General features: G+C 36.2%; 1 protein-coding gene across 2 annotated transcripts in view; it reads left to right on the top strand.

The window, feature by feature from the left end:
* Positions 1–15770, top strand: part of RAP1A (RAP1A, member of RAS oncogene family) — a 180800-nt gene that overhangs the window by 88921 nt on the left and 76109 nt on the right. Inside the window, exon 1 of one of the 2 annotated variants that reach the window (XM_012000718.1) lies at positions 1–175. The exons of the other annotated variant lie outside the window; for it this stretch is intronic. The gene's annotated coding sequence lies outside the window, so the exon portion shown is untranslated. The remainder of the gene's footprint in view (positions 176–15770) is intronic. 2 annotated transcript variants of the gene reach the window in all.

A 15770-nucleotide genomic window follows, 5' to 3' on the forward strand; every position in this document is an offset into this window, starting at 1 on the left:
CGACTGTAGGCCTGCGGGAGACCGTCGGGAGGGGCCCCGGCCGGCTGTGGGAGAGAAAGAGGACATTGTGTCCCCCACCCTTCAACTCCCTGAGGTGTCATAGCACAAGCCCATTTACCTCGCCGTCTCCCCAGACACGGTGCCCTCGTCCCTCACTGCCTGAGAGACGTAGAAGGTTGGACATCGCTGCCTTCCTCCTCTTGCATGTCCCCTGTCTAGGGTCAGAGCTTCCTTCAAACCCAGCTCTCCCTTTTGGGCCGGAGGGAGGGGCGGGGGGACACACGGGGAAGGGGGTTGGAGGGTTGGGTGAATTCTCTGTCCTCTGCTGTAGAAGTGCGGGTAGACTGGAGCGTTGCTGTCTCCGGGCTCACTTCTGTCAGGGTTCAGGGTCTCCCTTTCCTTCCTTTATTCCCCCAGTGAATAGGGCTGACATCTACATCCCACTCCACCTTCCAGCCCCTTTCCCGCCTTCTTTACCCCCCTGTCTTCCGTAGCTTACCATGTGTTCGCCTTTTCAATGTTACTTTTCATGCGTCTCTGCTTCTTCCCTGAATTTTGTTAGGGAAGAGGTCACGGTGTGATTCTTGTTATCCTTCAAACTAGCGTTGGTGAGAGTATCTCTTGCCCCCTTACTCAGGAAGTTAAGGACAGTGTCTTCAGCCGAATTGTGTAATTTACTGCTACGGGGAGAAGATGAGAGGAAGACATTTGTGCGTACAAAATGGGATCTCCTCATAGAGCTGAGAACCAGAGTTTAGGGAACCTTTGACCTCTTGGAAAAAGAACTGCCGTTGAGGAGTAATGCATTCTGTTTTGGAGGGAAAATAGTTTTGTTACTTCTTTGAAGGGAGGAGGTATAAAAAATGAAATAAAATAATAGGGCAGAAGGTGAATGAGCCACAGCCCTACAGGTGGCCACTCTTCTCCTTAGGTGGCGGATGATAGTTCTGTTTTTATTACAGTAAGAGTAAAGCATCAGCTCTTAGATTTAACTTGGGGCTCCTACCGTCAAAAGCATGAAGGGCCGTCTCAGAAGAGATGCTGCTGGAAACAGGATTTGGAAACTTTCTTTGGGTTTCCTGTCAGAATGTGTGGGGGTGGACATGCCTATGTGTAGTTTTTCTTTCCTTGTGATGTAATTTATTTCTGTGATACTTTGACATAATAAGCGTTAAATTAGGCCCCAGACTTTCTGTCTTTATTATGCTTTCCTGTAACATTTTTGTTTTGAAATTATATGGTTCGATATTCTTTTGTAGCGTGATATTTCAGTGAATCCTGTCTAGTTTCTTTGGTGTTTTAAATTACGGTCTACTTCAGATACGATTAGCTGTTAGGTATTGAGGATCATATGTTCAGTATTTGTTGAATGAATTGAATGATTACAAAGATGAGTCCAGGTGTTAAATCTTCTGTCCTTTTGAGAGGTACCCTATATTAGGATATTGCAGTCCATTTCCAGTTTGTAAAATAGTAATTCTTAACCTTTTCTAGGCCACTGACACCTTTGAGAATATGATGAAATATATAAACTCTCTTCCCAGAATAAAGTTAATAGGTATTTATTCACAAAATTTTGCATTAATTTTAGGGACCCTCTGAAGCCAACCATGAACATCTGTCTTAGAAGTGAACTGGATGGAATCCCTCAGTGTTACACAGTTAGATATTAACTCAAAAGCCTTTGTTCACTCTTTGTATGGCCTCAGGAAGGACAGTATCTACGCTTAATATACCCCAGACGACAAGTATATTCATATACGTTGATCCTGTAGTCCTTCTGGAAATGAATCCCAAGGAAATATTCCAAAAGAAAGAAAATGTTGTGTATGCACATGTTCGTTTAGTTATTTTAATAGATGGGAAGAAAAGGAAACTACTGGCCCAACAGCAGAAAGATACACACTTTTGCAGTCACTGAAAAAGGTTAGAAATGAAGATTATTAATCTCCTGATTGATCTTCCAGCTTCCACTCTTGCCCCTCCACCCCAAGTTGATTTCCACACAGCAGCTACAATGATGCTCACAAACTTCAGAACAAGTCTTTTTTCTATTCAAAACCCTCCAGTGTTTTCCCATCTCGGCGGTAAAATCCAAAGTTCTTACCATGGCCTACAAGCCTTACAGCGGCCCGGCTATTTCTTGAATCTCAAGCCCCTTTACTTTTCCTGTTGCTTACTGTACTCCAGCCACACTGGCCTCCTAGTTCCCAAAAAGGTAAAATACACTCAGGTGTCTGCACTTGATGTCCTCTCTGCCTGTAATATATCCCTCACTTCCTTCAGGTCTCTGCACCAGTCTCAGTCTTCCCTCACTACCCTTCCCTGCCACTGTTTCTATCTCCTTACCCTGCCTTATACTCTGAAGACTAGGTTATACTAATTTTGACAGCCACAGTTGTTGACAAACCTTTCATGGTAATGCCAGTGCTATACTTGCATTGGACATTATTGTTTAACATTTGAAAAACAATGTCAGTCATAAAAGGAGATCTTTCAGATTGTTAAGTTGAATATTTCAACAGCGCACATTTAAAGTTCGAATGTTAGCTTATCTCTCTTCAACATTTAACTACAGGGTGCTAATTGTTGGATACAGAGATGAATTAGACAGGTCTCTGCCCTCAGGGGGTTTCACAGTCTGTCATGATTTGTATTGTAATAGTTAAGTTACTCCAGATCTTGCCAATGTTTAGTGTTACCTATGAACTTTAGTGTATGGTTGATGATATTTTATATAAAATAGGGATTAGACATCCAAATTTTCATGTTGGTAGTTGTTTTTTTCCTTACAAAGGGATATTTTTAAAAATTAAAAGAAGAGTCTTGCTCTGTCACCCAGCCTGATGTGCAGTGGTGCAATCTTGGCTCACTGCAACCTCTGCCTCCTGGGTTCAAGCGATTCTCCTGTCTCAGCCTCCCGAGTAACTGGGATAACAGGTACCCACCACCACGCCCAGCTAATTTTTTCTTTTTTTTTTTTATTGTTAGTAGAGATGAGATTTCACCATGTTGGCCAGGCTGATCTCAAACTCCTGACCTCCAGTGATCCGGCCATCTTGGCCTCCAAAAGTGTTGGGATTACAGGTGTGAGCCACTGTGGCCAGCAACAAAGCGATTTTTAATGGTATCTGTAATTTGTTTAATTTCTGTTTTGTGTGCTGTTTTTAGAATTTTATAGCTGTGACAGCCCCATGTTTTGTTCTTTGCAGTAAATTGTGTAGGTACTTAGTTGTAGACTCACAGTTGAATTTTTTTGTTGTAATTCTTTATAGTTGTTCAAGAGACTTTTTTTTTTTTTTTTTTTTTTTGAGACAGAGTCTTGATCTGTCACCCAGGCTGGAGTGCAGTGATGTGATCTCAGCTCACTGCAACCTCCGTCTCCCAGGTTCAAGGAATTCTCCTGCCTTAGCCTCCTGAGTAGCTGGGATTACAGGTGTGTGCCACCACACCCGACTAATTTTTGTATTTTTTTTAGTAGAGACAGGGTTTCACCATGCTGGTCAGGCTGGTCTCGAACTCCTGACCTCATGATCCGCCTGCCTCGACCTCTCAAAGTGCTGGCCTCGTGTGACTGAGACTATTGTTTTTGTTAAATAGGTCAACATTGAAATTTTATTTGGTTTATAGGGGATGATGATACCAGTTTTGATAGAAAACTATACCATTTTGAGGGCTTTGCCCAGTATTTCTGGTTCTGGAACCTAGATGGCTTAATTTGACATAGGTGGGGAGCTTTGACATCTATGCAAGGGAGTGCGTTGAATCATTTGAGTTACTTGAAAGCACCTTGCTCTGTTTCTGACATGTGATAGGGACACCGTAAATGTTCATTGAACCTCAGATAACTTCTAATCTCGTGGTTCTAAAATTCTCTTTAGTTGATCAATGAAAATAACTAATGTAAAGCATTTATATTTTAATATTGAGATACATTGAGTGTAAGTTTACTTGTTTATAATGTCACTTTCCAAATTAATTGGTTGTAACAATTAATTGATTACACCTAATCATTTGTAAGAAGAGTTACGGCCTATTTCCAAGAATGTTTTGCTTATTCTGATGTCATGTAAGTGCTGCATTACTTAATGCCAGATTCATATCTTGTGAAACAGATTAGCATTAAACAAAAATATTTAAGCTTTAGTATGTTACTGAGACAGATGAAGTGTCCATTTTTTCTTTTACTGTGTGCATGAAGTATGGGAATTACAAGCATTCGTTTTTATGTGATTTTCAGTTTTTCATATACAAAGATGATGTTAATATTAGCTCATTTACATTTTGAAACTTTTGTAATAGTGGTATAGATTTGCACTGCATAATTCACGTTCTCTCAGTCCCCTACACACAGTTGTGAGATGACTGGTTAAGAAGGCACTTTGTTTCAAAGTTAAATGATCCAGATGAGTATTGAACCTATAAGCTTAGCTTTGTTCATTATCATGAGGTTCTGATCAACAAAGCAGTTCAACAGAGAACCATGCCGTGCTCTCATTTCCGCTTGAAAATAAACCTTTTAGAGGTAGAAGGTACAAACACGCATATACACGTGCACCAATAAAAAAAGGAAATTGTGTATGGTTATTAAGGTAGAGTTGAAACAGGAAATAACGTGCTTTTATAAGTGGTTTAAAATAATTCTTTTAATAAAATTTTCAGAAGTACATGATATCCACATGGAAAATTAAATGTTTTATGAAATAAACTCCAATCAGTAGACAAGGTAATGGCTTTTTAAAAAGTACTAATGACTTATTTACTTAGGCTATATAAATTTAGGTTAGATAAATCTGAAAAAAATTTCTTTATAAGTCACTCAAATTTTCCCAGTGTTTCTTACCTCTAACCTGTTTAGTTTATACTGATAGAGTGGTTCAAAGTGTTAAAGTTAACCAAATTTAAAATTAAATATGTATTCATATGTTTTAGTGTCTGAATGTATTTAAATTAGGCCATATTTCATAAGAATAGCAGTATATTAAACTCAAAAAAAATGAATAAAAGATACTATTGGGTTAATTAAAACTTGAAGTGCCTTACCTTGAACTCCTAGGTGTATACACCTATAACATGTTACTACTCATTCATGGTTTTTTGCAGTGCAGTGCTGTACCCACTTATTCTGGATGTAAAAGATAATTTTGTTCATGATAGGACTGTGGTTTAGCTGTCTTTTGTTTTTTAACTGTTTTTTGTTTGTTTGGTTTTTTGTCTTTAGAAAAGACAAAACTATAAAAAGAGGCACAAAGAACTGAATACAACTATTTGGATATATCACAAATGCAGTTTATATGACTGTAAGTTAGTAGTGGAAATCTCTTATTGCTGACTATATACATTTCAGATATGTCAGATGTGTAATCCAGAGAGTAAATTCACTCACTGTATTTTCAGTGACATGTTAAAATTCCTTTATCAGTATGTTCATTCTGTTCTAGACACGTTGGCTGTATTATAAAACATTAAGCAAACAGGCACTAAGTTAAATATTGTAGCAGTTGAAATTTTAACACTAATCTTTCAGTTTTACACAGTTAACAATCTAGCCCAAATGTATTGATACCTTTGTAACTACCCTTTCAATTCCATCCTGTGCTTGTGAATAGGTTGCATAATTTCTTTTCTTTTTTCTCTCTTCTCTTCCTCTTCCTTTTTCTTTTTCTTTTTCTATTTCCCTTTTCTTCCTTTTTCTTTCACAGTCTTGCTATATCACCCACGCTGGTCTCCACCTCCTGGGCTCAAGCTATCCTCCCACTTCAGCCTCTTGAGTAGCTGGGACTACAGGCGTGTGCCACCACAGTTAATTCATAATTTCATTAATAGATTTCAGATTCAGTCATTGAACAGATGTTTGAGTAACCCCAAATTAGGCTCTTTGATGAATACTGAGATGTGAAGGTGTAGTTTCTGCTTTAAGGAATTTATAGTCTAGCAGTTTATTTTGTTTGCCACAACCTGTCATGTGTTTTGTAAATCACTGTTGTATTTTCATTATAGAGTGAAAATAGAATGATACTCATTTTTATAAGTAAAATAAATTGTGGACATTTCAAATTCTCTTAGTTGGTGAACAGCTATTTCGGTGGTCTTGTTTTCTAACAGCTTATTAGTATTGGACCAAATCAGTTTCCCAGTTGTTTAAAATAGAGTTAAATAAGAATTTTTTGCTTTACTGCCTATTTTACTTCAGTCCAAAACTTATTTTTAGTAAATAGCTTTTCTGCATATGTATACATACACACACACACACACACACATATGCCTGTATATACAGACATTGTAGGGAAGTTGTTTCCTGGTTCAGCTAGCAATTTCAATTCTCTGTTTAATGTCAGAAGTTGTTTTGTAGAATGGCATGTTAATATTTTTTTCTACGCTGATTAAAATCATCCTTTGCCACTAAAGTCAACTATCTGCTAGGACAGAAATGTGCAAATAGACAACATGCATAAATGTGCATTTTTAGTGACTCTTATTAGCTTGACAGTTTTATTTTCAAGATCCTCTTCTCTCCCAACCTCATTATGATGTACTTATAAGGCAACAATAATATATTTAGTTAGTTTGCAAAATGAGAATAATTGTTCTGGTTTTTCCATTTTTGCATGTTTTGAGTTTGGATTAATTGGACATGTATTATTCTCAGTAGACATATATAATAAAATAGTCCATTTAACTGTGATTCTTTCTTTTGGAACATTGGCTGACTTTTAGATAGTGGACCTTGTGCAGTTTCATAAATACAGGTACTACTGAGTTTTGGATGACATTCTTTACACAACCTAAAAGTAAAGGTGAGCATAATAGAAGCTGGAAACAAGCTTCTGGGCATAATAGAAGCTGGAAACAAGTCTGACATTTTCTTTGCACTAAGAAATGTATTTCATATTCCAAGAAATACGCCCTTGTTAGGTTCAGGATGTTTTTCAGTGGTTATAACTGCTTAAACATTATTTTTTTCTGTTTATAGTAATTCATGTTATACTGTGGCATATTTTGAAAAGAATGTTAAGTGTAAAGAATAAATTGAAAACATCCATGATCCTATCATCCAGAAAAAATTACTGCTAATATTTTTAATATACATTTTTCCAGTTCGTTCCTTGCATGTACAGATTATTTATTTATTTATTTTTTTACAAAACTTAGAATTATAACTTTATATATACTGTTTTGATCCTACTTTTTTTTTTTCCTGAATGGGATGTTGGTCTCCTAGATTGAGACTTTATGGTTGATTCTTTATAATACTACTATTTTAAATAATACTGGAACAGGCATTTTTTGTACATGTATCTTTGATTGCATCTCTGGTTTTTTTTCTTCTTGTAGGATAGATTCCCAGAAGTGGGGTAACTGGATCAGAGGGTGATTACCCTGTGTATAAGAGTATGTGTCTCACTGCACCTTCAATGGCATTGAGTAGGTCAGTTTTTACAGTCTTTGCCAATGTGATAGATATCTGTTACATTCTTGGGGGTAATAGCAAAAATCCTCATATTAGTAATGTGTAAAACCATCATAGTGTATGAAAGAAATTTGCAGTTATCTTCCAAAAAACTTACTGAAATGAGTTTCTTTAAAAATATTTTAGGTAAAAGTAATCTGTGACACAAAAAATTACCCTGAAGTTGCAATTTGAGCATTTTTTTTGGAGAGCTAGAATTTTAATATTCTTTTATTAAAATGACAAACATGAGAAAGCTTGTTTTATAGTATGTAATAAGTAGAAATATTATGTAAAACTAAATTATTTCAGATAGATGAAGGGGGTAGTCACATGGTTCTGACTTTAAAAACAAAAAATCTATTAGTGTTTAGAGCAGTAGCTCTGGAGTTAGGCAGCCTGGGTTCGTGTCCTTGCTTTGCCACTCACTAAGTATATGATTTGAGGCAACCTGCTAAATATGTGTATGATTTTATTTTTCTAAACCTTGGCTTCCTTATTTTTATAAAAGGAGAATAATAATATCTACCCCGTAGGATTGTTGAGAGGATTAGAAATAATGCGTAAGACCACTTGGCACATAGGTATTTAATAAAAACTAGCTATTTTCATTAAATTTGTTTTTTCTGACAGTCTCCTCAAGGGCAAGAAATATCTCATTTTTGTGTTCTTGTTTACATGAATAAATACAGAAATGCAAATGGGCTGTGGTGAGCAGTGGCAGCAGGAGGGGAATGGTGGACATTCTTTGTGGTAGGAATGGCGTGTGCCAAGATAGAAGGAAAGTTCAGGAGAAGTTGGAGGACAGGTGATTAATTTGACAGAAGCCTAGACTTTTGTATAGTTAGAAAATATGGAGATAAGGGAGAAATATGGAGATTGGAGTTAGACTTTTAAGCCATTGAATGCTAGGTTGGTAAGTAGACTTTTTCAGGAGTGCAAGCTTTGGTATGCGGAAAATGACTTGATAAAAGCATTCATCAAAAAGCAGATGAATTTGCTTGTAGAGTACAGAATGAATTGAGGAAGGAAGAGGTTGAAGACAGGGAATCTGGATTAATATAAACACAGGTAAGGTAAGATCTGAGGGTTTAAAGGAAAACGGAGGGTTTTGGGGGAAGTGCTTAGGCTTCATGGTTGTGAAGATCTGTGCAACCAATTTGGAGATTAAATTCAAAAGAAACAGTCTAGGCTTATATGCAGTTAGGCAGCCTTTGAGAGAAGATGGGACTCAGTATACTTTGCTTGTTACTATTGGTTTTTAAAAAATTGAAGGATAAAACATTCCGAGATTCCTATCATTTCATCAGTAAAAAGCATATATTTATGCTTTTAAAAATATATATGCACAATCTCCTGCAGTAATTTTATTTAGATAGCATTTTGAGTTCCTGATTAACAGGATATCCTCGCTTTTAGACTTTGTATTTCTGGAGGTGTTACCTTAAAACTCTTCACTGTAAGGTGAAGTTCTTCTGCATGTGGTTTTTGTAGCATTTGTGATTGCCGCAGGACTTTAAAAACACCAGTTGTGTGAGCAGAGGTGATGAGAAGTGAAATATAGAGTTCTTGTTTGTTAAGCAGCTTCTAAGTAAAATATAGAAGCAAAAAAATGGGAAATTGGGTGTATGATCTTTAGAAAAACATTACTTTTAGTATTCCTGTTTTCTCCCTCACCCCTGAATTTTCCTAATTAAAAAAAGAGAGTTTGCAGATGCCATTTTTAGTCATTCTAGTACCTGACTAGAGCTCTACTCATATTTTCCACTTGACTGAATAATATAAAGCAAGTTAGCCAGAGATTGATATTAATAGTATTTCTTTTTGACTAATAAGTAAACTCACATGAACTGTGAATTGTTTGCTCGCTATCTTCCAATGGAGAAAAGAAGCAACCACCAATTTAAAAAAATACAGGCTTGTGATACTTCTAAGGTGTTTGCATTTTTTAAAACAGTGAGTTGTCATACCTTTCTTAATGTTTCTTTTAGTTTCCAAATATTGCCTAAATTCAAAAATAAAGTCCTTATAATTTTTACTCAAGTCTCTTCCCTTTAAAAGTATCCTTGAAAATATTTTTAAATGAATAAGCAAATGTAACTCATAGTGCTCATTGTAGTGTTGGGGATTGTGTGCGTGTGACTTTTTTTTTTTTTTGCTATGCGAATCTGCAAAAGCCCAGGTCTGGTCAACTGAATGAAATTTCATTTACTAAAGGGGCTTCAGATATTCAAAACGATAATTTAATGTCTACAGACTATGAGTCTCTCTTGAATAGGTTTGAGGATACTTCTGCCTGTTTGTCCAGCAGAATTCTGAACTATAGTCATTCTTTCCCCATCACTCCTACTCCTTAAACTGTAGCTGAGAGAATAGCGTAGTCCTTAGTTTGGGCCATTCTGGTATTGTCACTATGATGGACTGTTGTCTTACATTTTTAGAAATGTGCTTGCATCTTGACAGAAACATTATTAAATTAAGTAGCTAGCAGTTTATGGTATACTGTTATAAGATAGTTCATTTAATTTTTATATAAGGTGACATATGAAGTGTCTGAAATGTGAATAGAGTATTATAGCCTATCCCAGAGGATTAAAATAAAAGACAATGAAGCCTACTGGTTGAATAAAATATTATGTATATTTTTCTTTATCAGAAGATTTTTTTTATACTCCTTTTGAATCAGCAATTTTGAATGCTAACTATAAATTCTTGACTAAGAAATCAGTTATTCCCTACTGTAATAATAAACAGTTTGGTTACTCGTCCAACATGTATTTATTGAGTGATTATTGAGTGCTTGATACTATTCTAGGAACCAGAGATTTAGCAGTGAATAAGATGTGCTTTCATGGCAATTTTTATACCACTGAAGGGTTGATGATCGTAGAGAAACACAGTAGAAAAACAAGTAAATAAGATCGTTTCAGGGGTCCCAAATGCCATGAAGAAACTGTAGCAAGATGAAATGATAGAGAATGATGAAAGGGTTTTAAACTGAGTGTTGTGGAAAAGCTCACTGAGATGGTGAAATTTAATGTGGCACCCGAATTACAAAATGCCAGACACATAGCGGTATATAAGAAGAATGAACCAGGCAGAGGGCCCAGTTGGTGCAAAGGCCCTAAAGTGGGAAGCAGGTCATCGTGTTTGAGGAAGAACAAGAAGACCCTTGTCATCACAAGACTAGGAAAAGCCTGGTAGATGAGGTTTATAGGGAACAACTCACCGGATATTATTTCTCTTTATGGGTAAATATATGCAACTTATGAATTTGAAGATGGTGTTACTAATAATACTCATTTAAATCTGTAGGATAACCAGTAGTTTTTCTAGACATACAGAATCACTGATTTATGGTCCATAAATTGTGTTTTTCCCAGGGATCTGCAGAGATAGGAAGGAATTATGATTAGTATTACAAAAGGCCAAATGAAAATTGTGCATTTACTCTAAACAGATTTATACAGGTAAAATATTATGTATCTTTTCTTTGACCAGTGATTATATTGACTCAAATCATTATCATGCATTGTAGCGATTTCCAGATTGTTAAGGAAATAAAATATTGTACTTATCCCTTCAAGATCCTAGCATTGGGTTTTGTTAGTTTTTAAGTCTTTGGCAATTTGAGAATTTTTACTTGTGTGATTTTGATTAACTTTTACTTACGTGATTAATAAGATGTCAATGCAGTTGGTAGACAAAAATCTTTAAAGACGCGAAATCCATGGAAGGGAATAGGGTTTTTTTGTAGAAAGGTTGGGAGCCATTGATTAATGTCCTATCTGTAATGAACCTACAGGGAGAAGGGAATCATGTTTTTGAGTGTAGACCCCTTATATCCTATTTAATTTGCACAGTCAATCTATAAAGTAGATATTGTTATTGTTCAGTTTTTTGCAGCCGATGAAACTCAAAGTAATTATATAATTTGTGAAAATTTACACAGCTCCAATAATAGAGGATCATGTGGATGGTAAACTTCCAGAAGAAGGAACTTCTGCAATACAAAGCAGAAAATAGGTGATCAATACATATTTGTATCTTGCTTAAATGTAAACGTGAATGAATGAGTAAATGACAGGAGACTGCCTCTATCCCTATACTGTTTTCAGTGAGTCACACCATTTTTCTCTTAAATGAGTCTAGAAAATTTCTTCAGAAATAAAGTGACTTCACCTTTTTTTTCATAAATCATATGGTAAAAATCCTGAGGAGAGAAATAAAGACCAAACACTTATAAAGTATAATTTTCTCTTAGGCTTTGTTAACTGAGTAATTTGTAGAATTTTCAGCTTTAAAAAAAAGTCTGGTTTGCACCATAGTATTCATTATCAATAACCTCTTTTGGTTCTGTTTGTATCTTAATTTTTTTTTTTTGGTAACCATTTAAGAATTTAGTATTCTGAAATGAAGTGATGGAATTACAGTAGTCCAGATGTTTATGTAGCCAGCGTTAGTTGTCTACCTAATATCTATCAGGTTGCTGATAGATATCGGGGCGAGGTTGCTGGCATGTGTTTGTTTCTGTCTTCTATTAGAATATCAAAGTGTGTGATTTGTTGCTTAGAAATACGAACTGATAATTCTTGGTCATTTAATGGTTAGTAGGATAAATGAGGGCTTTTTTTTTTTTTTTTTAACATCTCTACCCAGGCAGAATAGGAGTATGAAATCTCTCAACCCTGTGTTTATCAAGTTTCTAATCCTTCAGATTAATTAAAATCTTAATAAGTTTTAAGTTTAGTATTCTTTTAAATGAATATTTAAAATTAGGAATGGATACCTAAAGGATGAAAGTAAATATAGTTAATTGAGAAATTGAAAGAAATCCAAGTAAGTTTGAGAAAGGAATATAATTATGATACAGAATTTACCGTAGGGGAATAACACACAGAAGTTGATGTGCTAGACTGTGGAAAAGGAATTTATTTTCTCAAAGAAGAAAAATGAAATTGATGGAATGAGGGCTAGGAGGAGGTAAATTATAGTTGAAGGAATAGAATACTTTGGATTAGATATTGGAGCCCACGGTCGGGCGCAGTGGCTCATGCCTGTAATCCCAGCACTTTGGGAGGCCGAGGCGGGTGGATCACCTGAGGTTGGTAGTTTGAGATCACCCTGACCAACATGGAGAAACCCCGTCTCCACTCAAAAAAAAAAAACACAAAAAAACTAGCTGGGCGTAGTGGTGCATGCATATAATCCCAGCTACTCGGGAGGGTGAGGCAGGATAATCCCTTGAACCTGGGAGGCAGAGGTTGTGGTGAGCCAAGATGGCACCATTGCACTCCAGCCTGGGCAACAAGAGTGAAACTTCATCTCAAAAAAAAAAAAAAAAAAGATACTGCAGCCTACATGGACCTTCAGAGAGTATATGATTACTCTGTCACCATTTGTGGCAGTATAATTACCACTTCATGAGGTATGGTGTCTTGTTGGTTTGAGTTGGAAGGACAATAAACCTAGATCAAATGAAGAGGGTTGTTGTGAAGAAGGAACGTATTTTAAAATTTGTTTCTAGTTGTCTGACACTTGTTATGACAGGTCTATGAAAGATAACTTTATATGATATTTTGGTTCTTGGTATCCGCAAAGTGTTGGTTTTTAATTTTCCCTGGTGGATTTCTGTATGACAGATTTTAGACTGCCCTACTATTGCATCTTGCTGTTCTCCATTCTAATCATACAATTGATTTAGTAATGACATACATCACCCCCAGCATGAAGTTTTTATGCTTCAGAAAATTGTTTGGCATACAAAGTGCAAGTATCAATTTGCTCTGTAAATGTGTATCTGTAAAAACTGGTGTGATTATTTAAGGATATCAGATTAACTTAAGAAAAACCATAGGCAAGTGATTTGGGAGGGAGAATATTATAACCAGGCACACCTTTATTTGCATGTTTAGATTTTCATATATTAGGTTATTTTGGTAGTGTTTCTTTTACATTCAAATGAAGCCTGGGAGTTTAGTATCTCGAAATTGGTCTAATAGTATATAATCTTTTAAAAAAGTTTCTGTGTCGGCCGGACGCGGTGGCTCAAGCCTGTAATCCCAGCACTTTGGTAGGCCGAGGCGGGCGGATCACAAGGTCAGGAGATCGAGACCATCCTGGCTAACACGGTGAAACCCTGTCTCTACTAAAAAATACAAAAAACTAGCCAGGCAAGGTGGCGGGCGCCTGTAGTCCTAGCTACTTGGGAGGCTGAGGCAGGAGAAAGGCATAAACCCGGGAGGCGGAGCTTGCAGTGAGCTGAGATCTGACCACTGCACTCCAGCCTGGGCGACAGAGCAAGACTCCATCTCAAAAAAAAAAAAAAAAGTTTCTGTGTCTTTTTGAATACTTAGTTTCACACCTAGGACAAACCTCAGTTGTAAAACATCCCTTTGAATTTTAAATTACTGTTTAATAACTTCTGACTAGTATTTCACTAAGTGTTACAACTTTTACATTGGAATAGCATTATAATTCAAGAACCAACCAAAATCTGCCGTAGAAGCCATGGGTTGGAGGGTTTTAGTTGATATACTCATCCTGTTATTCCCATTATGCTTCAGACTTGGACTGCTGTCACAACAGAACATGCTTGAGATTGTGTCACCACTCAGTGCCATCTGCCTACATGTGTACATAAGCTATAGTAGGCCTTAGATACTGGATATAAAGAATCATTGTTTTATGGTTTTCTTAACTGACTCTGCTTAAGTTCTAGTGTTCTGGGCTGAGCCTGTGGTCCATTTTGATCTTTTGCATTTATAACACTCCTCCCATAACCACGCATTCAGTGTCCTCTGTGTGTTGGCATACCAAAGATGGACATGTGAAGTTTTTAATAGTACAAAGAAAATGGCTATTTAATCAGTAAAATTTAAAGATGATTTTTAAAAACATTCAAATATTTGAGAGAGTGCCCTTTATATGAAGGACCAACTATCTCTTCCCACCCTGGTTAATTTTCACAATATAATAAACTATTTTTTAGTTATATAGGCCAAAATGTTTTATAGAAAATCAGTCATAAAATTGCATTTGTCTGTGCTATTTTTAAAAAGTTCTCTATTGTTACGTTGGTAAATGCAGAATACCAGTGTTTACATAGTATGAGTTTTGTACTTATTTTTAAAACTTGTATCTATTCATGTGTAGAACATAGGCTAAAAGGAAACACCAAAAGACCTAGATTGTTATCTCTGATGTGTGGGTTATAGATACTTTATATGTTATATATTATATAATATATATTATTATAGGTTATATTATATTTTATTTCCCTTGTTAAGCCTTTTATGAACTCTACCTTCTTTTTATTTATTTATTTTATTTTTTCGAGATGGAGTCTCCCTCTGTCGCCAGGCTGGAGTACAATGGTGCGATCTCGGCTCACTGCAACCCCCACCTCCTGGGTTCAAGCGATTCTCCTGCTTCAGCCTCCTGAGTAGCTGGGATTACAGGCACGCACCACCACATCCAGCTAATTTTTGTATTTTTAGTAGAGATGGGGTTTCACCATGTTGGCCAGGATGGTCTCGATCTGCTGACTTCGTGATCCACCCGCCTCCCAGAAGTGCTGTGATTACAGGCGTGAGCCACCACGCCTGGCCTGTTCATATATTTTTTAATCAAACTAAGAGTTCTAAAATGAATTCATTATAGAGTATGAAATTAAATTTAATAAAGCTTTTAAAGATAAAGATTCTTAGGTGATAAAATGAGTTAAAGGTTTTACAAATAAATAGGATTTCTGAAGTGGAATTTTATGTTATGGTAAACATTTTTCCTTTAAAACTAAAACAAACACACAATTAAGTTGCCATTTTCTGGGCATGGGGATGAGAGAAATAGGAAAGGTTTTGTACTGTTGTACCTTGCCTTGGAAACCTTTTGATTCTTCTGACTCAGATTTGCTTCAGTTACATCACATGCTGTTTTATGGATAAGTGTTTAATTATAGGATTTAAACTTATTTATATAAATGGTATGCAAAATCTTGCTTTTAATATTTGGTCATTTGTATTTGTGGTCAGCAGGCAAAACACTTGGCAAAAGTTTGCATATAGTGCCTACCAGTTTTTCTCAGTTTTCTCATCTATCAGTGGAAAAAGAACAGTATCTATGTCTTAGACTTGTTTGAGGATTAAATAAGCATGCCTGAGGTACAAGAAGCACTTAAAATTATTGCTGCTGTTATTATCCCAAAGTTGGGATTGATGTTTCTTTGTTTCCTTTGTGTTTTGTTTTGTTTCTGAAACAGTGTGTCACTCTGTCACCTAGGGTGGAGTTCAGTGGCTGCAATCTCTGCTCACTGCAACCT

Source organism: Mandrillus leucophaeus, unplaced genomic scaffold (genome assembly GCF_000951045.1).
Source record: "Mandrillus leucophaeus isolate KB7577 unplaced genomic scaffold, Mleu.le_1.0 Scaffold64, whole genome shotgun sequence".
Classification (NCBI taxonomy): Eukaryota; Metazoa; Chordata; class Mammalia; order Primates; family Cercopithecidae; genus Mandrillus; species Mandrillus leucophaeus.